General features: G+C 39.8%; 2 pseudogenes; both read left to right on the top strand.

Moving 5' to 3' along the window:
• Window positions 1-578: 578 nt before the first annotated feature.
• LOC145796897 (putative mitochondrial protein AtMg00860 pseudogene) lies at window positions 579-947 on the top strand (annotated as a pseudogene).
• Window positions 948-1,013: 66 nt separating this feature from the next.
• Window positions 1,014-9,569, top strand: LOC145796909 (putative xyloglucan endotransglucosylase/hydrolase protein 18; annotated as a pseudogene).
• Window positions 9,570-10,001: the final 432 nt, after the last annotated feature.

The raw sequence follows: 10,001 nt of genomic DNA on the forward strand, positions 1-10,001 counted from the left end.
TTCAGAAAGGGTGTCAGGGGTACTTATGCAGTGTGCTAGAGGAGCAAGTGGTGAGTGGGAATACCGACATGATCCCAGTTGTCTGTGAATTTTCAGACGTCTTTCCAGAAGAATTACCAGGACAGTTAATAGACCGTGAAATTGAGTTTACAATTGAAGTAGCACCGGGAACTCAACCCATTTCTAAGACTCCGTATAGAATGTCGCCAGTTGAGATGAAAGAATTGAAAATGCAGTTGCAAGATTTATTGGACAAAGGATTTATTTGTCCGAGTGTATCTCCGTGGGGGGCACCAGTTTTATTCGTAAAGAAGAAGGATGGGACACTCCGGCTTTGTATTGATTACAGAGAGCTTAACAAGGTCACAATCAAGAATAAGTATCCATTGCCAAGAATTGATGACCTATTTGATCAGCTTCGAGGGGCACAGGTCTTTTCTAAGATTGATCTACGGTCTGGATACCACCAATTAAAAGTCAAGGCTGACGATGTTGAGAAGACAACCTTTCGAACCCGGTACGGTCATTATGAATTTTTGGTCATGCCCTTTGGAGTTACTAATGCCCCAGCAGCCTTTATGGATTTGATGAACCGCGTTTTTAAGTCCTATCTGGATGAATTTGTGGTGGTCTTTATTGATGATATCCTCATTTATTCAAAGAATACGGAAGCTCATCAGACCCATCTTCGCTTAATTCTTCAAACCCTCTGGGAAAAGAAATTGTATGCAAAGCTAAAGAAATGTGAATTTTGGCTACTCGAGGTGGCATTTCTGGGACATATTATCACAAAGGAAGGAGTTTCTGTTGATCCACACAAGATTGAGGCGATTGTGAAATGGCCGACTCCTACCAATGTGACTGAAGTGCGTAGCTTTATGGGGTTAGCTGGTTATTACAGGAGATTCGTTCAAGATTTTTCTAAGATTGCTGGGCCACTTACATAATTGACTCGAAAGGGAGTTGCATTCGAATGGTCAAAAGAGCGGGAATCTGCTTTCCAGGAATTAAAAATGAAATTAACCACAGCTCCAGTTTTGGCTTTATCGTCTGGCACTGAAGGGTTTGTAATTTACAGTGATGCGTCCCATAAAGGATTAGGGTATGTGCTTATGCAAGGTGGTAGGGTTATTGCCTATGCTTCACGACAGCTTAAACCCCATGAAAAGAATTATCCCACGCATGATCTTGAGCTCGCGGCGGTGGTTTTTGCTTTAAAGATATGGCGGCACTATTTGTATGGTACTACCTGCGAAGTTTACACCGACCACAAAAACCTTAAGTACCTTTTTACCCAGAAGGAATTGAACATGCGGCAGCGTCGGTGGTTAGAGTTAATTAAAGACTATGATTTACAGATCCATTATCATCCTGGTATGGCCAACACGGTTGCAGATGCTCTTAGTCGGAAAAATATGGGAGATTTGGCCAACCTGTTTACGGAGCAAAGGGAATTGGTAAATGAATTGGATAAAATGAGGATGGAATTCAAGATACCAGGACAGGAAACAGTACTGGCAGCAGTAATGGCTCAACTGACTTTGCTTGAAGATATTAAGTCACATCAAATGGAGGATGACGTTTTAAAGAAGGTATGTGATGAATTGGAGACCAAGCCACAATCGGGATTCAGTTTAATGGATTCGGTACTCAAATTTCAAGACCGAGTATGTGTTCCCAATGTGTTGGAACTTAAACGGAAATTGATGGAAGAAGCACACGCCTCAAGATTTTCCATGCATCCGGGAAGTACTAAAATGTATCGGGATTTGAAACAAAATTTTTGGTGGCCAAACATGAAAAAGGAGATTGCAGACTTCGTCTCTAAGTGCTTGCAGTGTCAGCAAGTGAAAGCGGAGCATCAAAGACCAGCGGGATTATTACAACCCCTTCCAATCCCGGAATGGAAGTGGGAGCATTTAACCATGGATTTCGTAGTGGGATTACCACGGACACCTCGGGGTATGAATTCGATATGGGTCATTGTCGACCGATTAACTAAGTCTGCTCACTTTCTGCCAGTGAAGATTCAGTACAATGCAGATAAACTGGCGGTCCTTTATGTGAATGAAATTGTAAGACTGCATGGTGTACCGGTCTCAATTGTATCGGATAGGGATCCAAAGTTCGTTTCCAGATTCTGGCAAAGTTTACAAGAAGCCATGGGTACAGAATTAAAATTCAGCACAGCTTTCCATCCTCAGACTGATGGTCAATCCGAGAGAACAATACAAACTCTGGAAGATATGCTCCGGATGTGTGTGCTAGAGTTTCAAGAAAGTTGGGAAGCCCATTTACCACTGGTAGAGTTCGCATATAACAATAGTTACCACTCAAGTATTGCAATGGCACCCTATGAAGCTTTGTGTGGAAGACCGTGTCGTTCTCCCGTATGTTGGGCTGAAGTTGGAGATAAATCCTTGCTAGAGCCTGAAATTGTTCAGTTGACAACTGAAAAAGTCAAAGTTATTCGGGAAAGATTAAAAACGGCTCAAAGTAGACAAAAGAGTTATGCGGATAACCGACGGAGAGATTTGGAATTTGACGTGGACAATCACGTTTTCATAAAAGTTACTCCGATGAAAGGCCATCCAAGATTTGGGAAAAGGGGTAAGTTAACACCCCGTTATGTTGGTCCCTTTCAAATTTTGGAAAAAGTAGGTCCGGTGGCTTACCAGGTTGCCCTCCTGCCACATATGAGTCAAGTACATAATGTGTTTCATGTCTCTATGCTTCGGGGGTACCTTGCGAATCCGTCTCATGTTATTGATCATCACCAAATTGAATTAGATGATAAGTTAACGTATGAGGAGAGACCAATCCGCATTTTGGATCGGCAAGTGAAACAATTACGAAACCGAGAAATTCCAATGGTAAAAGTGGAATGGCAGTAACATTACGGAACCGACGCAACCTGGGAAAAAGAAGAGGAAATGCAACATCAGTATCCACATCTGTTTCTACCCTAAGGTAAAACAAGTTTGGAGGACCAAACTTATTTAAGGGGGGGAGAGTGTAATAACCCGACCCTCGTACATGTTCTTTGTTATATTTTCGGAGAGTGTAATAACCCGACCCTTGTACATGTTCTTTGTTATGTTTTCGGATCCTATTTTGTGATTTTAAATGCTTACTGTGGAATCCTATGGAAAATTTAAATTAAGTAAACCATGTGATTCAAGATGTCTATCTGTTCAATAAGGAAAGTATCTGTTATATGAGAACGCTTAGATCAGAAATTTGAAGCCTTAGAGGCTTAATTATCTGAAATTGATTTCGCATATGTGATCAGCATAATTTTTACGTAATATTAAGTATGTTTATGCAATTTCAATTTAGGACGATTAAACTGAATGATTTTCATTTTATTCACCTATGATATGCTTATATAGAAGGATATATTCATGTTCATATCCTATAACTTAGAAGAGTTTCTTCAACCTATTTCCTAAGAGAGAAAGGATGAGAGAGAGAGTGGAGGTTTGAGAGGAATTCAACAAGGAGAAGGTAGAGAATCTAAAGAGCTCAAGCTTAAGGTAAATCTAATTATTTCCTACAACCCTTCTCTTAGCTTTGAGTAAGATTTTCCCTTGGTTATGGTATTTGAAGATAGTAATTGTAACCTTATGTATGTGTAGAAGTTAGTGGGTAGAATACTCTTACTTGGTTGTTTGATTCACTTTGAATTAACCATGGAGAAGTTGTATTTGAGCTTTTACTTTGAATTCAAATATGTGGATATATGTTCATGGATGTGTAAAGTTAGAATTCTCATGGATATGTGTATGTTGTGAGCTCAAGAATGATGAACTAAATTAAATTGATGTAATTGCCATCATCTTGACATGATTTTGGACCATGCATTGTCAAGTAAGAATGTTAATTTGAGCCTTGTAAATATGTACCAAAAGATGGGATTTTGTAAGAAATTTTCGGACAATTTGAGCAGAATCGCCGCACGTGCGGGGGTCATGGCCGCACGTGCGGGAGGTGCTGCCGCACGTGCGGGAGTTATGGCCGCACGTGCGGGAAATGGTGAAAAATAGGGGCTTGGACACTGTCAAAAAGGTACATGCGGGACATTTTTGCCGCACGTACGGGAGAGTTTGCCGCACGTGCGGGGCTCACAGCCGCACGTGCGGCCCATGCTGAAAAACGTGGATCGCTCCGTTTTACGTGTAGAACCCTCTAATGTTGTCGGAATATGTATTTGATGCCTTTTAATATGTATAAATTCCTTCGAAGTAAAACGAAACAGAAAGTAATCTAATATGGAAAGGAAACTAAATTGTGTAAGGTTGAATGTGTGCAGGGCACACTCCGGGAAGAACAAGCACATCATCGCAACACTGTGAGTAGTAGTACCATTATCTTCTTTACATATGGTTAATGATTTTCATTAGCATTTCGTTTACACGACTATGTTAATGTCTCAAGTACGCAACTATGATTAATGTTTCAAGTATGTATGGTTCATGTATGTATGTTAATGTTCAAGCATATTCCAAGAATGTAAAGAAAGGAATGAGAAAGATAAAATACCTTTATTCTATAAGACGCTGGGCCTACGGCCACTCATTATAAGCTATTGTGATATGAAGCAAAGTGCTACACGGAACTAAGTGCTACGACGTGAGCCACCTCTAGAATCCGTGGGAGACACCTCTTGAGTTCGTATAAGTATACTTTCAAGGGCTTTATGCTACCTTCAAGGGCTTCAATGCCAACAAGTTACAAGGGCCTTGTGCCACACGTTTCAAGGGCCTTAGTGCCATATGTTACAAGGGCTTTATGCCACCATGTTTAAGGGCCTTGTGCCACTATGTTCAAGGGCATTATGCCACCATGTTTAAGGGCTTCAAGCCGTTATGAATTAAGAATGTGATATATCAAGCTTTTATGTTCAAGATTGGGCCTAAGGCTGTTATAAGATGAATACAGAATCAGGCTAACTTTGTAACCTCTGCGTTTACACATATATTGATATATGTCATGTTTCAAGTTGAGCATTGCTTCATTATGTATTACTATTCACTGAGCCCGGCTCACTCTCTGTTATGTCTGTTTCTGTAGGCAACCAACCAGGTGGTCAATCCTAACCTATGATGCCCGGTTCCTTTTGACAACCTTCGTGTGTCCAAGCACTCACAAGGCCACCCATTTTGTGAAGTCTACTAAGATAATTGGCTTGTTTCTTGGCTACCCTTCCAAGGTTGATTGTGTATAACTCCAATAGTTTTTGTTACATGCCCGACTACAGGGCTGGGTCTGTATATGTGTTTGTATTTATGTACTGTCAAGAAATATTTTTGGATTCTATCAACCTCTTATGGTGCATGTAATGTATGAGATCCTGGCATGTTAGAAATAGCTCAATGGGATTGGCTTAATTTTGTATTCTTGTATGTTTTGTGCTTCCGTCAAGGCCCCATATGATATATATATATACCAGGTTAAGTGTCCGTTTCTGAAGTGGTCATGCCCAAACTTCTAGGGGCGGGTGCGGGGCGTGACAGCTTGGGCCCGAGATCGTATATGAGACGACTGGAAAGATAAAACTGATACAGCAAAGACTGAAAACTGCACAGAGTAGACAGAAAAGTTATGCGGATGTCAGAAGACGGGACAGAGAGTATGAAGTGGGTGATCACGTTTTTGTGAAAGTGACACCAATGACGGGCCAGACTCGTTTTGGAGTCAAAGGCAAGTTAGCGCCAAGATACGTCGGACCGTATGAGATTATTGAGAAAATTAATCTGGTGACGTATCAAGTTGCGCTCCCTCCTGAAATGGAGCACATGCATAATGTTTTCCACATTTCGATGTTAAGAGATTATCTCCGGGATCCCTTCCATGTAATTGAGCCTACTCGGGTAGTGTTGAGTGATGACTATGCTTACGAGGAACGGCCTATACAGATTGTAAACAGACGGATCAAGAAACTGAGAAACAAAGAGATCCCGCTAGTGAAAATTGACTGGCAGAACCATGGTGGTGTGTATGCCACTTGGGAAAGGGAAGATGACATGGCTAAAAGATATCCTGAACTGTTCCCACTGAACCCTGTTTTCTTCCAGACTGAAGGTAACTCGAGTTTAGAGGACTAAACTCTTTATAAGGAGGGGAGACTGTAACGACCCTCATACTGTTTACCGATTAATGACTGATTAACTGCTAATTACTGTTAACCGAGACTGATTATGACTGATAATTGAATTGAATAAACTACGGAACTGGCTGACTGAAATTGGAAACCGAATTGATTGAGTATATGTTAGTTAAATTGCATTCTATCTGTTTGACTGTATGATTATCTGTTCATGCTTATATGTTTAGACTGTAAGTTAAAGGCCTTATCGGCGGCCGAATCCAAAATTGATTGGTGTTTTATGATCAACATAATTTATGTAATTTTATGGTATATTCATTGAAAAAGTGATTTGGTATGATTAAATTAGATTAAAATAAGCTAATTGGCCAAGTTGGACTTATTTACCAAACTAGCCTTGTAGTGGCCCACTACCTCAAACTTTTGAGCCTTATTACACTTAATGCATTTGATTAAAACAACATTTCATCAGCCTTCTTGTTGCCTCAACCGACCAAAGAAGAGAGTAGAGAGAGAGAGAATTGTTCTTGTTGATTTAGCTTGAGATCTTGAAGAATTGAAGGAGTTTTGTACAATTGAGCTTCCCTATCCTAAATACAAGACTTAGGTAAGAGAATTCAACCTTTATTGATGTATTTGAGCTTGATTCTTGCATGGTTTATGTCAAAATTGAAAGTTGAGCCATGAATTAGTTCTAGCATGTTGAAATAGAGCATAATTCATGCATGCATGTTAGTATTGTTGCATTTTGAGGTTGATCACATGGACATTAGTACATGCATGCTCATATTGTTGTTATAGACCATGTTTTCATATGGTTTTGAAAAGAAATGAGCTCATTTGAACAAGCTTTGGAGCTTTAATTTGGTTTAAAACTCATGCATGCCATGTTTGAATGTTGTTCTTGAAGAATGGTTGGAAATTGGGTTTGAATTAAACACCCTTGGGCTTTGATTTCCTAAATTGAGTTTTGAAACATGTTATTCTATGTGTTTAAAAGAGTTTTCCAGAAAATTGGCCCAAGAGGATCGAATTTTATGCATCTAAGCTTGGTTTTGAACCTGGAGCTCGAATCTGGGATTTCCAGATTTCAGTCGTCCGCTCGAGCGGGGGAAGTGCCGCTCGAGCGGGAAAATCGAGCTTCCAGCATCTTGCACTGTAGAACAGTCCGCTCGAGCGGAGTATTGGGAGCTCGAGCGGAGGACTGGGTGACACGCTCGAGCGGGCGTCGAGCGGGGATTTCCCCTATCCAGTACTTTTTGGTCCGCTCGAGCGGTATAATGGACGCTCGAGCGGGGACCTTTGTTTGCCTGTACGCTCGAGCGGGGAAACCTGCGCTCGAGCAGGACCCTGTTTCACTGAAATTTCTGAAAATGTTTTCTAAGTGCATCTTTGCATCCTCATTTCATCCTAGGCATTCTTAGGCCTAGTTTTAGACATCTTAATGAGGATATAGATGTAGAACACATCGAGGCAAATTTAGGGATTTAATTATTACCTTTCCCAACTGTGAAACTTAGAGTGTGTTCAATCTGTTAACTGTATAGGGTTGGCATTTTGAGGAGACGCTCTAGCCTACTGTAGCCCAGAACTCTGTGAGTAACAATTGTGTAAAGATATGTTCAACTGATTATCTTTTGAATACTAAACTGAACTGTTTGCTGAACTGGTATTATTTACTAAATGAATGTATGTCCTTTATTTCTGAACTATACTGTGGCATCCTTAGCACCTACTGTTTACTGTTGCTATTACAGAGATCTCTGTCGGTTCCCTCGTGGAGCCACTACTGTTTACTGACTGATGGCCATCATTACTGTTCGGTCTTTTAAGACCTACTGTTACTGATATGCTAATGGATGTACCACATATGACTGTTTACTGTACTGAGCAACTGAAATACTGATTGAAATGAACTATTTTCATTACTGTAAGGACATTCATTCTAAACCCCTTTACGCTTTATGTTATTCACTGGGCTTTAGCTCACTGCTCATATATATACGTAGGTGTACAGGCACTGGATCAAAGCTATAGGCGTCAGGGTTATTCCAGTTTTGTCAAGCCAACCACAGTGCCTCACTGCGAGGTTCCGAGTTCGCCATGCTATGGCTTGGGGTGTCTTTTTCCCCCGCTTGTCCCTGTTACTGTTTTGTATTACTGTATAGACTGTTATCCATTGTACTGTACTGTTATCAAGGGATTAGGTCCTTGTACTGAATGTTTGTAAATGCTTGTATAGCCTGTACTGTTGTGAATGTATGAATGCATGAAAAATCTTTTTGGCATACAGACTGTCACAGCTCATTGGACATTGTTTAATTACTGTATTGGCTTCCACCCAGCCCCTGTACTCTGTCTTACTGTATTACTGTTAAGCAGGCCTTCGGTAATCTCGGATTACTGGCCGGTTACGGTACTAAACCAATAGGGGCGGGTTTGGGTCGTGACATTATCACTGACAAAAAAAAAAAGAAGTCGATCTAGTGCAAGAAACTCCTGCTAAAAAGGTGTCACTGATAACATAATGTAAATCCTTTTTTTTTTCTTTCTTTTGGCAGTTGAAATCGGAAAATAGTGAATTGGATTTTGAGTTCTTGGGCAATAGAAAAGGGAACCCATCAGAGTCTAGACGAATGTCTTTTTAAAAGGAAAAGGGGGTAGAGAGCAGAGGATCCATGTATGGTTTGATCCAACTACGGACTTCCATACTTACAAAATCTTATGGAACCAATATCAAATAGTGTAAGGCAACTACCTAAACGCATTCCAATTTGAAAAATAAACTTATCCCACAAACTGCTTCTGAAAGCTAGCTTTTTCAAAAGAAATAAAATCATTATATATGAAAATTGAAAATACCCTGTTTCAAGGAAACATTTTTAAGTTGTCTTTTAAATATGTCTACACAAAGATGAAATTTATTTATTCATTTATTTGGATATTTTCAAACTTTCCATTATTTTTGTTTTTGAAAACATCAAAAACATCGAAATTGAAAATGATATCACACTCCATAAATCACAATCTGTTAGAGTTCTAACTTATTTTGTTAATCGCCTTTCCCCCCAACAGTTATTTTGTTGATGAATATCCCATTCGAGTTTTCAAGAACAACAGACGTGATGGAGTTAGCTTCCTAACACAACCAATGCAACTAATGGCAACTATATGGGACGGAGATAGTTGGGCCACGAATGGTGGAAAAACTAAAATCATTTGGGCTCATGCACCGTTTATAAGTCACTTCCAGGGCTTTGCCATTGAAGGATGCCCCTATGACAGCTCTCACAGAAAATCATGCAATTCTTCCAAGTTCTGGTGGAATGGAAAGAATTACTGGCAACTGTCTCCTGACCAAGAAAGAAGACATCAAGTCATAAAGCACAATTACATGTACTATGATTACTGCAATGACAGAATTAAACACCCAACATATCCCCCAGAATGCCCACAGTGATAACAGCCCTTTATTTTCCTATTACATAATCATCTGACGATAAGTGCAGTTTAAAACTATTGAATTCACAATATAATATTATGCTTAATCACTTTCTACTTCTTCTAATTCTCAATCTTCTCTCGAACCTAATACATTTTGCAGGACAACTATTCGAGCCTGTCTTTCTAGTTCTAAATACACGAAATATTGTAGAATTAAGATGCACCATGTACAAAAATATGCATACAAACATTGATGAGCAATCATCAGAATCAATGCTTCATTTGTATATTCTTCTCATTCATAGCATAAGAATCAACTGTGTTAGAACTTCATACAGTATTTCTTGAACACAACCATTTGCCACTATCTCACCATCACAACCCTTCCATCAAATTAAGCAAGGCAGAACACTACACAATAGACTTCAGAGCAAAACAAAATGTTCCC

The sequence above is a fragment of the Camellia sinensis genome, chromosome 1, assembly GCF_055761805.1.
Source record: "Camellia sinensis isolate YWXY chromosome 1, ASM5576180v1, whole genome shotgun sequence".
Taxonomy (NCBI): Eukaryota; Viridiplantae; Streptophyta; class Magnoliopsida; order Ericales; family Theaceae; genus Camellia; species Camellia sinensis.